The following is a 15,658-nucleotide window of genomic DNA, read 5'->3' as shown; positions in this document are numbered from 1 at the left end:
GCTGTGTGGGGGCTAGAAACTTGTATTTAGAGATTTAAGACCAAAAGGGGCACAGTAATGGCCTAAGGACACCATTCCTAGAACTTCCCTGAGTTAATTTTCTGCTTCAAATCTACTGGGTTTGTTTGAAATAGAACGTTTCTTAAAAAAACAAAAAACAAACAAAAACCCTACTTAGAAAAATAAATTCTACTTCGGTATTACCAGAATTCTCCTTTACATTCCTACTGACTGTGATCAGATTCTCTATGATGAAACTTTTTGTTTGATAAGCAGAACAGAACAAGCTCCTTCAGTCTCTCACAACAGGTTGTAAATTCCTACCTTTTAGTCATTTCCATTTTTTTTTCTAAAAATCTCATGAAAAATAACTTCAGGTTCATTTGTTAGGACAGTATTAAATAGACTGGCATTAATTATAATGCATTCTTTTAATTCCTTACGTATTGAATATCAGTCTGTCTTTCATCTCTGGGAGATAAACTGAAGTCCTAGGTCAGTAATAACGTGGAACGTGTCACGTTTCTTTAAAAATTGACAAAACTCAACTCTCTTCCATGGTCCTCCAGACCCCCTGACCAGGACGCTCTACCAAGTACGACACTGCATGGCCAACGTCTCAAAAAGTCAAAGTGGCTTTGCTGATATTAATATATTTTACCCTAGGATTTTTAATTGCTTAATATATTCTTCTGTTATCTTTTGCGATAGGAAGTTTTTGTCTTCATTTTGATAGATTATCAGGCTTCCCCCCAAATACAGAATAGAAATACTAGGTTAACATGTTCGACTTCTCACCGTTACTCTGTTTTGAAAAGATAGAAGCTGTAAGGGAAAGGAAGTTCGGAGCACGTGGCTTCACCCTGCAATGCCATTTCCACGTGCTGCAGCGCGACGGCAGCACCACCCGTGCGGCTCCAGCGCATCTGGGGACCAATCCTGCCCACCCCGAATCCCTCGGCAAGCTCAGAGGCTGCCGGCTGACTCCCCCCGGCCAGGTTTCCAACCCACGGCTGGCAAAATCGCTCCCGCTTTGGTGCAGCGAAGGCTTTCGCCTGGTGCGATCCCAGCACCGGGGTCCTTCAGCCTTGAGCACAAACCTCCTTGGTGCTGGGGCAGGACAAGCGCTAACCAGGCCCTTTCCAGCAAGAAGCATGGTGACTTGCAACTTATCTATTTATCTGTTTATTTCCCAATCTCCGCTCCAGGTCCCCAGGGTTGAGGGTCGGGCGCGAGTGGTCGGGATGGCCCGGGCGGGCGCGCGGGGCCGGCGCGGTTCTCCCGCGGGCAGGAGCTGCAAGGTGGGCTGCACTCCTGCTCTGGCCCCGCATCTCTTAGGAGGTTTTTCACTTTTGGAGGAGGATGTCGCCCACTGAGCTATTCATAGGAGTTAAATGAGAAAAGGGGTTAATAAAATACATGCTGGAAAAAAGAAAATAAGATTAGAGGGACTGATGTTTTGGCTGTGAGGCCTTCTGTGGGCTGTGGAGGTGGGAGGGGAAAGGAACAAGATTATTATTTTCTTTTCTCTAGCTCAAAGAACTTCATGGCTAGAATGGCACCACTAATCCAATTTTCTTTTTAATAAGTTTTTATCACCACCTTTTCTTTATTTTCCCCCCTCCCCTCTCTTCTCCTTCCCCCAGTCTCTGCCCTGCCGTATCGTTAGCTGCGTTCTTAAAATTGAGTTTCAGCTCTTTGGTGCCTGGGGACCGCGGAAGCGTTAGCAAGGGCCACGTGCAAGTACAGAGACCCCCTGAAAGTCTGTACGCGTGTCTGCCTCTCGCTCGCGTACGGGCGCTCAAACCGCGCGAACCTGCGGAGTGGCCACGTTTTGGGGCACCTGGTTTCTCTCGCCAACCCCAGGAAAGTAACTTTTACAGCGAGTTTAGCACTGCTTGGCAGAGGATCAGACAGCAGCTCCCCGGAAAGCAAACAGCCGGCTTTCCGAGGGAGTAAATATTTCGCAACGTGTTACTTCAGTGTTATTTATTAGGAACATATTTTCCCTTTTATCCAGGGATTTGCCGGCTCTTCGGAGTCTCCAAGCCTCACCACAGCCTTGCTGTGCCTTTCCTCTCCCCCATCCCTGCTGCAGGAGAAGTCAGCCGTCCTTCCAGCGTGCCCGGGGGTTTATCCTGTCCCTGTTTTCCTGCCCGATTTTTCCCGGAGCCTGGGATTACCCGCTGCCCTTTGGAGGACAGGGACACCCAAGAAGGGCCATTTAGTTCAAGCGTTTTGCCAGAGCGGCAGCGTCTTGCATCAGAGCAGGAGCAGGCCGAAACAGGGACGGTCCGATGGGTGCGCAGATGACACACAAATAAAGACTGAGGGAACCTGACTGATCCCCGTTAGCCTCTCTGGCTGGCTCCGGGGCCGTGAGAAGCCTCGTGCGGGAGCTGGCAGCGAGGAGGCGCAGGCTTTCCCGGAGAGGGAGGAGCAGCTTCCCCATGAAAGCAGAGGGATGAGGCTCCCAAGATGGGAATTTTGCACTTGGGTCAGGGAATTGCCAGTTGCAGCCTCTAATTTTGGACCTCAAACTTCAGAAGTGCTCACAGTAAACCAGAAAGCCTGCTACGACATAGAAAATGTGATGAGCCTGGGAGGAGGTGAGGAGCAGTGAGGCTGCTTGGGAAGAGGCAGAAGAGGCCAGAATCACCTAAGAGCGGTGACTTTTTTGTATTGGTACTGAAACTCCATTTGGAAACACGCGGTTCCCAACCCAGGAGAGGTGCCTGCTCCCTCACTGCTGGTCTTGGGGCCATGGGGGAGCAGAAACGCTGGAGCAGAAGTAAAGGCAGCAAGGAACATCACTGATATCTCTGGGAATTTCCTCCTGCAAAACGGAGAAGGAAGCAAGGCGAGGTGCAGCTCTGCCTTGGGAGCAAAGACCTGGGAGGGAGCTTGAAGGTCTTTCCTTCTTCTTTCATTACTTTCTTGGGTTGCCTGTGTCTTGTCAGAGTATTCAGGTGTTGGTAATTGGCCAAACACCAGAGCAGCTGGAGCCAGGCTGAGCGTGGCTCAAACCCAGGTGTCTGCTCAAACCCATGGCCAACGTAGCCTGCATGGCCTCACTGCCTCTTGTCAGGAGTTTGCTTAGCTTTTAATTAGGGTAGAAGTCCTCTTGGGCCTTCTGGGTTTGTGCATGAAAGGACTGTGAAGGTAGAGGAGCAATTACCCATGGTGGTTCTCCAGGGTTGGTGCAAGAGGAAGCCATCTCGGGGTGTTCCCATTCATTCCTAATGCTGCTTGGCATTTGCCTTCACTAGAAAATCAGACTGTGTTAGAACATGACTTTGCTTCAGCATATTAATTATGGGGATGATTAAGATAGGTCAGCAGTTAAGTGTAGGCAGGCACAGTCATGTTTTGCACGATGTCAGAGGATCAGATTTAATCCTGTGATTCCAGTAAGATTGACTTAGGACCAGATCGAATAATTATGACCAACTGATTTTTTTTAATCAAATTAATATTTTGGTGGAAAAATTGAGCTTTCTATGGAGCAAGAGTTCCAAATTCCTGCATTTATTTTCCTCATTGCAAAGTTGAAGCTCTAAGCTAAGCACTTTTGTGGGAGATGCAGTTCAAGCAGAGAGCCTGGCTTAGGGAAGAGAGTGGAGCATGAGATGCAGAGACTACAGCTCCTGTTAGAGGCTATGTTGTATTGCAATTAGGAAAAAGTATATAATTTGGTTGCAATGTTGTGTTTCAGGACTTTTTTTTTTAAAAAAAAGTAAGCTTCATTTTCTGTGGAAATCCCTTCTTGCCACTCATTTTTCAACTGACTTGAAGCACAAATTAAGACTGAACATCTCTGCTTCTCTGTGCAGACCAGCAGGACGTTTAACCAGCGAACACCCATGGGCCAGCTTGTGCCCAAGCACCACCGCGTAGCCCTGCAACTCGCCCCCGCCCTCGGCGGGGATCTCCGGGGCATTGGAGCCCCGCGCGCCCGGGAGCCTCCAACCGGCCCCTCTGCCACGCTCATGGAGGCCACGCTCCCACCTGATTTTTATTTTTTTTTTCTTTTTTTTTCCCCCCAGAGGGGCTCTCTGGAGCCTTCTGCCCTGCAGAGCCGCCCCGGAGCTTGCGCAGTCTCACTCCTTCGCATCCCACGGAGGTTGTCGTTAGCGTTTCTCAAGCCGCGAACCCTTATTAGTGACGATGGGGACGAGTGGGCGCTTTGAATGAACGTGGAACCCAGCCAGGAAAAGTTCCTCTCCTGGAAAAAATATAATGAAAGCAATAATGGCTTTCATGGAGCTCCTTGAGCAACGCCTGCCCGGGACAATCGGTGTCTTTAGGCTACCTTAATTACGAAACAGCGTTCCCAGCCTGAGGCTTCGCGGCCTCCCTGCCTTTACTCTCTTGAGCAACATTTTGCTGCTATTGTCCTGAACCCATTTCCCATTAAGGTAAGCGCCTCAGCAAGTTATGTGAAAGGTCTGCTTGTTTTCTAGTAGATTTGCACCGATTTATCGTATTGTCTGCTTTTTTTTTTTTTTTTTTAATCAATATCTCAAAGCCTAAAACTGGGATTATCTGAAGGATTATGGGAGAATTAGGCAACCGAAGCCAATCTATTTGTACTGTGATTTAGCCAAGCGAATTTGGGGAGGTGGAGATTTCGCTCCACGTTCAGACGGCTTCAGGTCCACCTCTCTCCTGGTACCTCCTCAGCATCTCCGAGACCTTTCAAAAGGTGCTAGAAAAGGAGCTGGAAAGAGGCAGAGGTGGCCCTGAGACACAGAACTGCCACCGTGCCTTGGAAAATCTCCGCTGGACCCTCTTAGGCACTCAAAAATGCCACTAGAAGTTATCATCAATTTTGATAATTAAGCCCTGATTTACCCTTAGAGTAACAATAATTGTCAACGTGTTTCCAACCCAAGTGCCTTAAAACAGAGACGCGGATCGCAGCGGCTCAGATCGGAGTGGGCGGCTCGCGGCCTGTGCCAAGCCGCCTGCTCGGAGCGGCTGAGAATTGTAATAATAAATGTGTATATATTGGGCACAGGTGTTACAACGATTTTCCTCTGACGGAGCAAAAGCAGAGGTTGTCCCCGTGCTCTCCCAGCCCCACCTCAAATTGCTCAAATTGCTTTTGCTTTATTTTCACCAGTGATTTGGAAACTTCCGGGGCTCTTCCCCCTCCTCTGCCTTTTATTCCCTTTCTTCCCATCTTTTTTCTTTCTTTCCTTTTCCAACAGATCATATCGCAGAGCGCAGGGTCCCTCGCAGCCCCTCCAAGCCCCCAGCCAGCCGTTAAGGGAATGTTCACACCTATTTTCCTGCCTTGTCTCCCCTTTATTCTTATGAAGCTCTCATTGATTATTGCCCTGAAATTCCTCAGTCCGGTCATAGATAAAAGGATAACCACTTCAAAGCGAAGTGTTAAGAGTTTAACCTCAAGCTAAAAGAGTGGACAACAAGGTAATTGAGGGTAATAACTGATCACAGACCTACTTTCAAAGGCACATGCAAGCCTCACTTTCAGATGGCTTTAATTTTATTAACATTTGTAGCAGCTCTAGATGCTTTTGAATCATTACAAACTTCAAAGCTTGAAGGTAACACTCCAAATGGAGAACCTGACACCAGTTTTTTTGTTCAGACCCACATCATATTGATAGGCTCTGTTGCAAGCATGTAACGTCTCTTCTCAAACTCTAAAAACCTAGATGAAAAAAATATTGCCAATAGAGAAGATCAAAGCCTGAAACGTCTTTTGAATAATCCAAAAGAAGTCAAAACAGAAAACAACATGGAAAAAAAAAGTACCTAGATTATTCCAACTATCTTTATCCATATTTAAACTTTTCTACTGAGGTAGATAATTCTCCTGGAGTTTTAGCACTGTTTGGCTAATCATTCGCTGCTCTTGGGGCATTTGGAGCTGGCCTTTTCGCTCTCCTTGTAAAAGACATTTAAAACTTGGGCTGGCCTAAGAATTTGGAAATAGCATCTAGAGGAGCAGCCCTGCCTCGGCTGGGAGGTGAGCCACGCGAGGTAGGCGCAAGGAAGCACGTTTCTAAACGGAGACCGTATGGGGCGGCAACAAAATATCTATATATAAAGAGAAAAAAAAAAAAAAACAGAGAATCCTCCCATCTCTAACCTGTTATTTACAGGAAAAAAGAGTCGTCTGTAGAAGTTGAGGCATTTTTGCAGGTGGACTTGGTGTCGGTGTGCCCATGCCGGAGGGGGAGGTGGCTGCGGTGGCCCCGGCTGCACGGGGTGTCGGGTCCGGCATCGCTCCTCGGGCGCCTCCTCGCTTGCGCCCGCGCGGCTGTGCACGGGCTGAATCAGCCCGAGGAACTGATCCGGGTTAAAAATAGCCTTTTGCTTTGTCTATTTTTTTTTTTGATGGGGGGGGGTTATTTTTAACCGGGTGCATTCCCTGATCTAATGCTGCAGGCATCCGCCAGGAAGGGGGTGGCCCGGGGAACAGGCAGTGGCTGCTGCCGCCGAAACGCGGCCCAGCCACCCGCTCTGGAGGGGCCGCAGCCGCCTGGGGCCGGCGGCGCGGCTCCTTGCAGCTCGAGGAGGTCGGGGAAGACCTTCCGAGGTGCTGCAGCCTCACTGAGGTCAGCAGCAGTTTAAAATATATATATAGGTTTTTTCCTACTGGTTGATACTGGTGTCACCTGAACCCTCCGTGGGCTGGAAGCGCGGTGGCTTTATTAGACTTGTCGGAGCGAAGGGCTCGGTGCTGGGTGACCTGGGACCCGGCCCGTGGGGTTTTACCCAGGGCCCCGCGTTACAGATAGCTGCTTTCCGGGGTGTCTGCGGCCAGGTGCATCGCGTGCGGGTCTCGTTATCTGTGCTCAGCTCAACAGCAGATGTGAACGCGTGTAAGCTGGTGCAAACACACTCGAGGTATACTTTCAAATACCTCGAGTAGCTTGGTTTTCGGCTTGCACTGGCGTTACGTTCTGTACGAACTGGAACCAGTTTACCGTGAGCAGCTCCCCGGGTTCTCGCATTAGGTGCCAGCTTGCGCGATGACAGGACCGCAGCATATCGGCTGAATCTGCGGAATTTGCGTTGTCTAAAGCTCTGTCCGGAATCATAAGCGGTTATTTTAGCATTTCTGTTGTGCCTTTAACGAGCCTATTATCAGTTGCACAGATGGGGTGGATGAATGGGCCCCAGCGCTAAAACACACGTTACAAACGCCCCAGGCTCGCCCTGGCTTGCAGACCTAGATCTGCGCGAAACGTGTTCGGCAGCCGCGGCGGCCGTAGCGCGGGTTTCCCGGCCTGAGCGCAGCGCGGGAGCGCGAGGGTTTCCCCAGAGCCGGCTGCCGGCGCGGGTCACTCGAACGGAAGAGACGTTTCATGGCATTGCTCTCTTGTAACGTAAGCCCAAAGACCAAACATATGGGGCGTAAGTGGCACGTGCGTGGGGGGCCTGGGTCTTCCCTGTTGTTGCAAAGTTGCATTTCCATAATGCCATTTCCAAGCAGAACTTCTCATGCATGAGTAAGGTCTCCTTTCAGTTTGCAAGGGACTCGCGTGCCTCGTGCGGAAACTCTCGCTTACGTTAATGAGAGTTACATATTCAGACAGATGAAAACAGACCCATAAATGGATCACTACGAAAGTCCTCAGAACCATTCTTCTTGTAGATTTGCAACGCTGCAGCACTGTAGTTGTCCTGTGATCCTCATGACCCGTCTGCGCGTCACCTCTATGAGGATTTCAGCTCTTGCTGCTTGCTAGGAGCTTATGGAAGTTCCCCCAGGCAGAAACATTCATTTTTGCAAAGTAAACTTATCTTGAGAAACAGCAGCTGGGTCTTTGGAGATCACAGCAACCTTCTGCTCCCCTCAGTGCGTCCTGCCATGGCCATTACCCACGGAGCCACGGCTGCCGAGCTGATCTGCGTGTTTCATGAGAAGACTTTGCAGGGGGGTGTGGGGTGTGTGGGAGGACTGTGTTGGCTTTTTCCAGTGTAAGAATAGCATGCTAGGAACTACTTTGGTGTCCACAGGCCCCTCTTGGGAAGGGGACCCTCATGCAACCCCTTCCCGTGAACCAGAAGGGCTCTTGGAGGAGCATTTGCAAGGTTGGAGGGGAGGATTCTGTCAAACAGCGGCAACTCCTAAGATCCATAGATTTTGTTCCAAAGAGCTTCTTCTCCAGGCTCATCCAGACAGACATAGGTGCTAAAAAAATTGCGAGTGTTGTCAGTGCTGATGCAAAAGGGTTAGGATTATGCTTTCAAGGTAACAGGAGACTTGGGTTAGATTTGCTTTCAAAGGGGGGAAAAAGGTGTATTAATTCCTGTTGCATTGAGAAGAGGGAGAGAAACCCCAACCCCGATTTGTGAGTAGGGCAGGGTGCACCGTGCTCCGGGCGGCTGGAGTCCCCCTGCCCTCGCCCACTGCGGCGGGGGGGATGTGGCCATCTCTTATCGGTTCTGTTTCTCCTAATTTTCAGTAACGTAATGAGACTCCTGGTTTCTTATGGTGAAAAAGAACTGCATAAACGATTTCCAGGCTTCTGCTAAAGCACTAGAAATCATAACTATCAAAAGGAGGAGAGATTAAAATAATATTTTTAATGGTCTCTCTCACAGCATGACAATTTCTACTAAAAAGAAAAATCAATAATGACTCTAAACCAAAGACACGTCCAAAAAGCCATTTTTGGGTCCCGTCTGGAGAGAGCTTGACCTCACACTTACTGAGCTTCCCCCACGTTTAATGAAAAGGTGAAACAAAGATGCCAATATTAATTATTTAACCTCTCTTGAAAGGCTTATAGTGGAGGTTCCCCCAGCTGAAGAAAACACCTTTTCATATAATCGATAGGGCTTTGACAGGGAAGATACTATCCGCTTAAAAAATTAATGCAGAAATTAGATAAATGGGGGAAGAGAGGGTGAAGGGGGCAGTGCAACCTAACACTGGATGAAACAGTACCAAGAATTTGCATTTTGTTTTCCTTGGGCAGAGAGGGACGGACGGGCCCAGTGCCGCGATGTCCAGGCAAAGCTCCCCCACGTCCCGCATTTAGCCGGGAGCAGGTCGGCCCCAGGCGAACGGTTACGTTGCTGGATGTTGCTGCCCCTCCAAAGGCCAAGGGCTGGCAGCTGGATGTGTCATGCCGTACAGGTATAAAGGATTTTTTCTGGTCCCAGGTCCAGAAATTTCTGAAAGAAAGAAAAAGAAAAATATTACGGTGCCAGCGCCCTGCTTGTGCTCCGCGGCGGGGCAGCCCCAGGGCAGGCAGCCCCGTCCCGTCCTGTCCCAGCCTTTCTAACTCAGCCTGCCCACGCAAATCCTTGATATTTGCAAACTCCACAGCGGCTTGATTTTGAGAGGTGCTGAGAGCCCGGGGTTTCTCCTTACAGAAGGCTAAACGGGATCCTCAGCGTACGCCCAGTGCCAAGGTCGGGCTCACGCAGTGTCTTATATAGCCTCTTTCAGCCGTGCAGTATCTTTTTGTATAAGGAAACTTGTCTTCTGGAAACACGGTTCTCCCTTATTCATATTTATTTACCAGTTCTTCATTTTTGTTTTTAGAGCGGGCCGTCTATGATTTCTTCTTTTAAACCACAAGCCTGCCGAGGTTATCGCCCCTCCGCCTGACAGCTCCTGGGGGTGTTCTCCTCAGCGGCATTCCCAGCCCTCGAGCCCCCCACACCAGGGACTTGGTTGCACGCTGATTTGTGCACAGGGAACTCCGGAGACCTTGGTGGCCAGGTCTGCCCCCGAGGACCCAGGCGATCCCCAGCTGTGTGGGCATGAGACTTCCCTCCAGTCTGGTCTTCGCATGTGGAAATACAACCACTTCAAAAAAGAAAAGAAAAGAAAAGAACAGGGTTTCTTTTGCTGTCTCAGCACTGGTCCTGTTTGAGAGAGGCAGGGTGGAGGGATCGTGCAGACTGCAGCCCCTGAAAGCCCAGCGAGGGAGGGAGTCTTAGACCTTTCATATCCTCCCTGATAATAAGAATTGAATCGACAGGCAGAAACAAACCAAGTTAGGTGTAATTTTAGGGTGTTCAGCTTTGACAATGCACCTAAAAGTAACTGTGCGTGAAGAGTTTTTTTTTTCTTTTTTTTTTTTTGTGGAAGCGAGGACTTTTATTTGACTTAGCGATCCAAAGTTTTCTACCAGCCAGGAAAGCCCGTTCACACTTCACCGTTGCCTCCCCTCTCCTGCTTTTTCCGTTAGCACCTCCCTTTAGGGGTCGTGTGGATCGGGATGCTCGAGGTCCCGCTGCCGGCGCGGGGTGACCAGTAGCAGGTCCAGCCGTGCCGAGGGCCAGCTGAGCAAGCACCTTGCCGCGTGGGAAGGGTTAAACCTCATCCCGCAGCTGCAAAGCCCAATTTCTTTATTTCCTGTTAATGACATTATTGCCTACATAAAACTATTGAAACATGTTTCTTTCATTTGTTTAATTTCAAATTCTGAGCACACTAGCTGGAAACTATGTTTAATAGTTAAACTCAAAACATTTGGATTTCCTTTCCTCGCTGAGATTTCGGTGAGTACACTTCATACTTAGTTGAGTTTTTAAGAAACCATTTTTACATAGCTATAGAAGCCAGCCAGAAAACAAAAAGGATTATATTGCAGAACCAAATCACATCAGTTCAGCCTAGTAACACATCATATATTTCACTTCCTCCGTAGTCGTGCCAAGATACCATCAGACCCTACTCGTTACCAAGCTGGCCATGTTCTCGAGGAGCATCCAGCCTTTGCAGAGTGAGAGCCAGCGAGCTCAGCTTTCTCCATGCGCACGTAAGAATGACTGCCCTTAATGTGCATGGAAAATATGTTCCTGATTCCATGACCAAATAGGATGGAATCCACCTTTGTCCGCCCTGCCCCTCGCCGGCCCACTGTCCCCAGGACCTCCCGGGCCTCCTCCTGCGTCCTCCTGCAAGGACTCCTTGGCCAAGTTGTTGCTGCCGGTCCAGGGCTTGGCTACGTCAGGCAAAGAGGGAGCGCAGACTAGGCAGGGGCAGCTGAGAAAGCCTGCGTGCCCCGTTCGCACGTGGAGGGAGCTGAAACGTCTTGATTTGGAAGGGAACTCCCTGAATCTGAACCCGTTTGGCAGACCATAGAAATGCAGACTTCCAGAGAATCATCTGTTGGCGCTTGCTAGAAGAAACTCTGCAAGAAGCGGGGGCATTTAGCCCTCTCCGGGTGACGAGCCGTAACTGCGTGAAGCTTCGCTGCTTGCCAGGTGGACTTCTGAGCGTCGCTCCGTGAGCACTCGTGGGATGAGCAGATGGGGAACGGAGCAGAAAGCTGAGCTCTTGCATCGGGCTTCTCTTGCATCGGATGCTGCGTTGCCCGTGGAGAGCTCCGTGTGCAACGGTCCGAGGGTTCGCACCCTGCCTTCCCGTCGCGGTGGTAGATGCCCAGGCGAGTCGCGGCTCACCAAAAGTGTTGCAGAGCTGGGCTCCCACCGGGCCCGTGAACAACAAGAAGCTAGCAGACAAAGCGATGTCGAAGTGCCTGAGTGACGAAGGCATGCGTGGAAAAAAATAAGTCTTGAAAAGTTCATTATAAATGTCCCCTATTTCACCCACCCACTTTTCAATCACTGTTCCATGTAGGTGAAGGAAGCAGTTCAAAAATGTTAATAGGTAGCAAAGTGCTTATGTGTGTTTTATCAGCTCTCATAGAACGTTTAATGCCGATACGGTGCCCCTTTTAAGTCTGGAAAATCTGGCCAAGCGCGTGCAGATAGCAGGGAGTGCACTGAACAAAACATCAAGGAAAGAAGTCTGTAGGGGGGAATGGAAATGTTAAAAGGATTATAGGAAGAGAAAATGTACCCGACTTATCTGGCAAGACTCGGTAACAAAAGTACACTGGTTTATGAAATGAATTTCTAATCCCATAAAACTAATTGTGTGTTTTCTCGTCTTGTTTTTGAGCATCTCCGGCAGTGTTTGTCCCTCCACTGCGAAAGCAGGTCTGCGTGTGGACAATGTTCTGTGCCTAGTGTATGCAGAGAGATTATCCAAACGATCAGTTTTATACCTCTTAAACTAATGATGATAACTAGTTTATTAAAAAAAAAAAAAAAAAAGAAAGAAAGGAAGAACTTCAAAGGTCCACATGTGGGTTGCAAACCTCTCGTGTCTTCTGTACACAGGGCCTTCCCCTCATTTTGATCAAGACTGTTCCCAGCGCTTCTGCTGAAATCCTTGCGAGCCTTTGATCTACTTATCAGCGCGGCCACCAGTGCGCTGCCGCCGCAGCTCTCGCGTTGGGCTGGCTGGGGTCACCAGGGAGGACGCCGGGGACCCCAAGGCGCCCGCCCGTGCTCCTCTCCACCGGCGCGGCGGGCACCCGGGAGGGCAGCGCCCGCAGCGGCCTCGGGATGGAGATGAGGGAGCTCCAGGGACTCCCTTATCTTTCCTCCTTACTCTCCACCTACGTCTTCACGACCTGCGTTTTCACAGGAGGAGCACTGCTGAGTTGCATTAGTATGATCGGCATTAACGGACTCGACGCTAGGGCTGGCGGGGGCCCGGGTGGCATTTCTTGGCCGTGCCGCTGGTTTGGTTTCCGTCCGCGAGGAGGCACCTCCCCGTCGCTCAGTGTCTCCCCGTGTGCCCTGAAGGATGCGGACTTGGATCTCCTTCTAAAGGACTTGCAGCTCCTGAACAGCGCGGTGGCGAATGGGCTGCTAGTACTCCTGTTTTTACCCGCTGTTCTTTCCTGAGGCTGGTGATGGGCTTGGGCAGCAGAGCTCCTAAAGCACGGAGTCTGCGGGAGGACTTGGCCTCGGAGAGCGGCGCTCGGGAGGCCGGCTCCTCCGCTTTCTTCCATGCAACCCGGCCTGGATCTGAAGCCACTCGGTACCGCTGGGATGGAGCCACACCAGCTTGCACCCAACTTTTGAGGAAATCAGCAGCTGGCGAGCGTCTCGGCAAGGTGCTGAGAACACGTTGCCCGTCCTCTCCCACCAGGCCCGCGCCACACCAGGAGGCGACGGGATTGCCCAAGTTGTCCTGGTGCAGGTGGACCCATCAGCAAGGTGGCTCAAGAGCTTTGCTTGGGCATGCTGGAGGACTCTTCCAAGGTGAAATGTCAAGGTTTAGGTCTCCCAGCTTGACTGTGCCTGTAAATAACTGTAGCTGGGAGAGCAGTTAGAGCAGCCCTGGCATCGCCTCCAGAGCCTTAATGTTGCCGGCACTCGGCCGAGCTTTCTGCAGGGGTACAGTGACCTGGAGACATCTCTTCTGGAGCAAGACACCAGTGAAGTAATGGCCTTGAGGGCCCTTTTTACATCTTTTTTCTCCACCTGCTCCAAAAAAGCTCTCACAAAAAGAAAAAAAAAACTTTTCTCTTTGTAATATTGCTTCACTGTGCACTGATTCTTTTCATCTAAAATTATTCCTTTTTGGTGCTGCAATCTGACTTTGAGCCTCTTTGCACTGGCTGTAGATGTCATACGCAGCAGTACTCAGCAACGAGAGGACATGTTTGACCTTTGCTGTGGCATCATGAAGGGCATTAGCATGGCTTGTGACACTGCTTTAAAGAGCATTTTGCTGTCATTTGCTGATGCCTTTACTCAATTATTATCTAAACCACAGAAGGGCTAAAAAATCAAATACAAATAGTTAATTTTCCTTCTCTTCAGCATGGGAATTCAGATTCAAGCTTAGACTGGAAAATCAGAAGAAAATTCAAAGATACTCCACTTTCTTGATGACTGTAGCTGCCACCTGAACACAGAAGTTCCCTGCAGATCTACGAACAGGGACTTCCAGAAGCTGATAAAGATGAAGGAAACCGTGGAAGACCTTCTCGTGCCTGCCATGCCCGCTTAGTTCATCGGCTTCCTTCCAAAACATCCCGACGTACAGCAGCGCGCGAATCTACCCCCCTGACAGAAGGAGAAGAGAGTTGCCCTGGTGGGATGTGCTGAGAATGAGCTGGGGCCACTGCAGCTTTTGGGAGGCCAGAGTGCTCTACGCACGCTTACCAACAAAGGTAGGTCCCCGGGGCTTGGCCTCCTCTAACCCCGTCCCCTGGGCATCCTGCTTTTGGTGACCACCCAACAGCACGGTGCTCTGCTCCTAGGCCTGTGGCATCCCAGGTTGTCCAGTAAAATGGGGGGTCGGTGGGTCGCCCGGCGCGCTGCCGAGGGCAGCGTAGCTGCACGGCAGGGCTTTGAGGAAACTAGTTGATTAAATGATGTTTTTATGCCTTTGTAAAAGGTCTTTGTAAAATATGACGAAATGATGCTTAAAGCGACTTTCTTCCAAAGTGGAAGAGTTCAAGGATTGCAGCCTCCGTTATATGGGGTGATTTTCTGCGCGAGTGTAGCAGGCGGGAGAGTGAGTGAGCTTCTCATGCCGGCAGCTCTGCTGCAAAGCAAGTGGAAGACGTGAGTGCCGGGAAGCGATCGGTCCAGCTCTGGTGGCAGTTGGTGGCAGTCCTGGCTGGAGGTGTCCACGCCAAGCCCCAGGGCCATGGTCGTTCTCCCTGGAAAGGGTTGTTGTCTGGGATTCAGGAGCATCTGGCATAGTGGCATAGAGGTTTATGAGCACGATGGGCTCCGATCGCCGTGCTCAGGAGATCGTGGTCCTGATCTGGATGCTGTCCTGCCCCCGCCACATCCCTGGCCTGTTTCCATCTGCCCGGCCCTGCACAGTGGCTGTGCCCAGGCAGCGCCAGGCTCCGTGCCGGCAGCACCGGGTGCTGTGGGTGCCTCTGCGCCCTGGGGAAGTCTGGGGGCTCGCGGGCTGGGGGAGAAGGGCTGGCCGCGGAGGCTGATGACGGGCTGTGCGTGGCGTTTGCGTTTTCCCGGGAGTGCTGTAGATGATGTCTGGGCGCCGAACCATGGAAGGTGTCATGCGAGAGGCGTTGCCATGCGTGCTGCCTGCACTGCCCAGGCCTGCCTGCACTGCACTGCCCTGCCCGCATTGCACTGCCTGCACTGCCCAGGCCTGCCTGCACTGCACTGCCCTGCCCGCACTGCACTGCCTGCACAGCCCAGCCCTGCCTGCACTGCACTGCCCTGCCTGCACTGCCCAGCCCTGCCCGCATTGCACTGCCTGCACTGCCCAGCCCTGCCTGCACTGCCTGCACAGCCCAGCCCTGCCTGCACTGCACTGCCCTGCCTGCACTGCCCAGCCCTGTCTGCATTGCACTGCCTGCACTGCCCAGCCCTGCCTGCACTGCCTGCACAGCCCAGCCCTGTCTGCATTGCACTGCCTGCACTGCCCAGCCCTGCCTGCACTGCCTGCACAGCCCAGCCCTGCCTGCACTGCACTGCTCAGCCCTGCCTGCACAGCCCAGCCCAGCCCTGTCTGCATTGCACTGCCTGCACTGCTCAGCCCTGCCTGCACTGCACTGCCCAGCCCTGCCTGCACTGCACTGCTCAGCCCTGCCTGCACTGCCTGGCCTGCACTGCCCTGCAGTGCCCAGCCCAGCCGGCACCCCTGCTCCCGCCCCACTGCCCTGTACACACGCGCGTGGCATGGGGCTCCGATGGGGAATGGGCTCGTTTGCTATAGCTTTTCCTTGGGAACAAAGAGGATCCTTGGGTGCTAGGCAGGGCCAAAGCCTGGGTGCAGGGAGGCTCGTGGACACGGGCGCTCGCTGGGTGGCAGGGTGGCCTGGCGCGCGGGACATCACACAATCACGCGCTGCACGCGGGACGTCGC

General features: G+C 51.4%; 1 long non-coding RNA gene across 2 annotated transcripts; it reads right to left on the bottom strand.

The window, feature by feature from the left end:
- Nucleotides 1-1,169: 1,169 nt before the first annotated feature.
- Nucleotides 1,170-6,314, bottom strand: LOC134148953 (uncharacterized). 2 transcript variants are annotated; one of them, XR_009960316.1, is made up of 3 exons: nucleotides 6,122-6,314; nucleotides 3,179-4,225; nucleotides 1,170-1,377 (listed from the first exon to the last, which is right to left on the bottom strand). It is a non-coding gene; the product is annotated as an uncharacterized LOC134148953 (long non-coding RNA). The 2 variants fall into 2 exon arrangements; XR_009960315.1 differs by lacking the exon at nucleotides 1,170-1,377 and having other exon boundaries at nucleotides 1,975-4,225.
- Between the last annotated feature and the right edge of the window lie 9,344 nt (nucleotides 6,315-15,658).

This window comes from Rhea pennata, chromosome 19 (genome assembly GCF_028389875.1).
Source record: "Rhea pennata isolate bPtePen1 chromosome 19, bPtePen1.pri, whole genome shotgun sequence".
NCBI classification, from domain to species: Eukaryota; Metazoa; Chordata; class Aves; order Rheiformes; family Rheidae; genus Rhea; species Rhea pennata.
The sequence above is the reverse complement of the archived record's forward strand: the minus strand, read 5'-3'. Positions and strand labels throughout refer to the sequence as shown.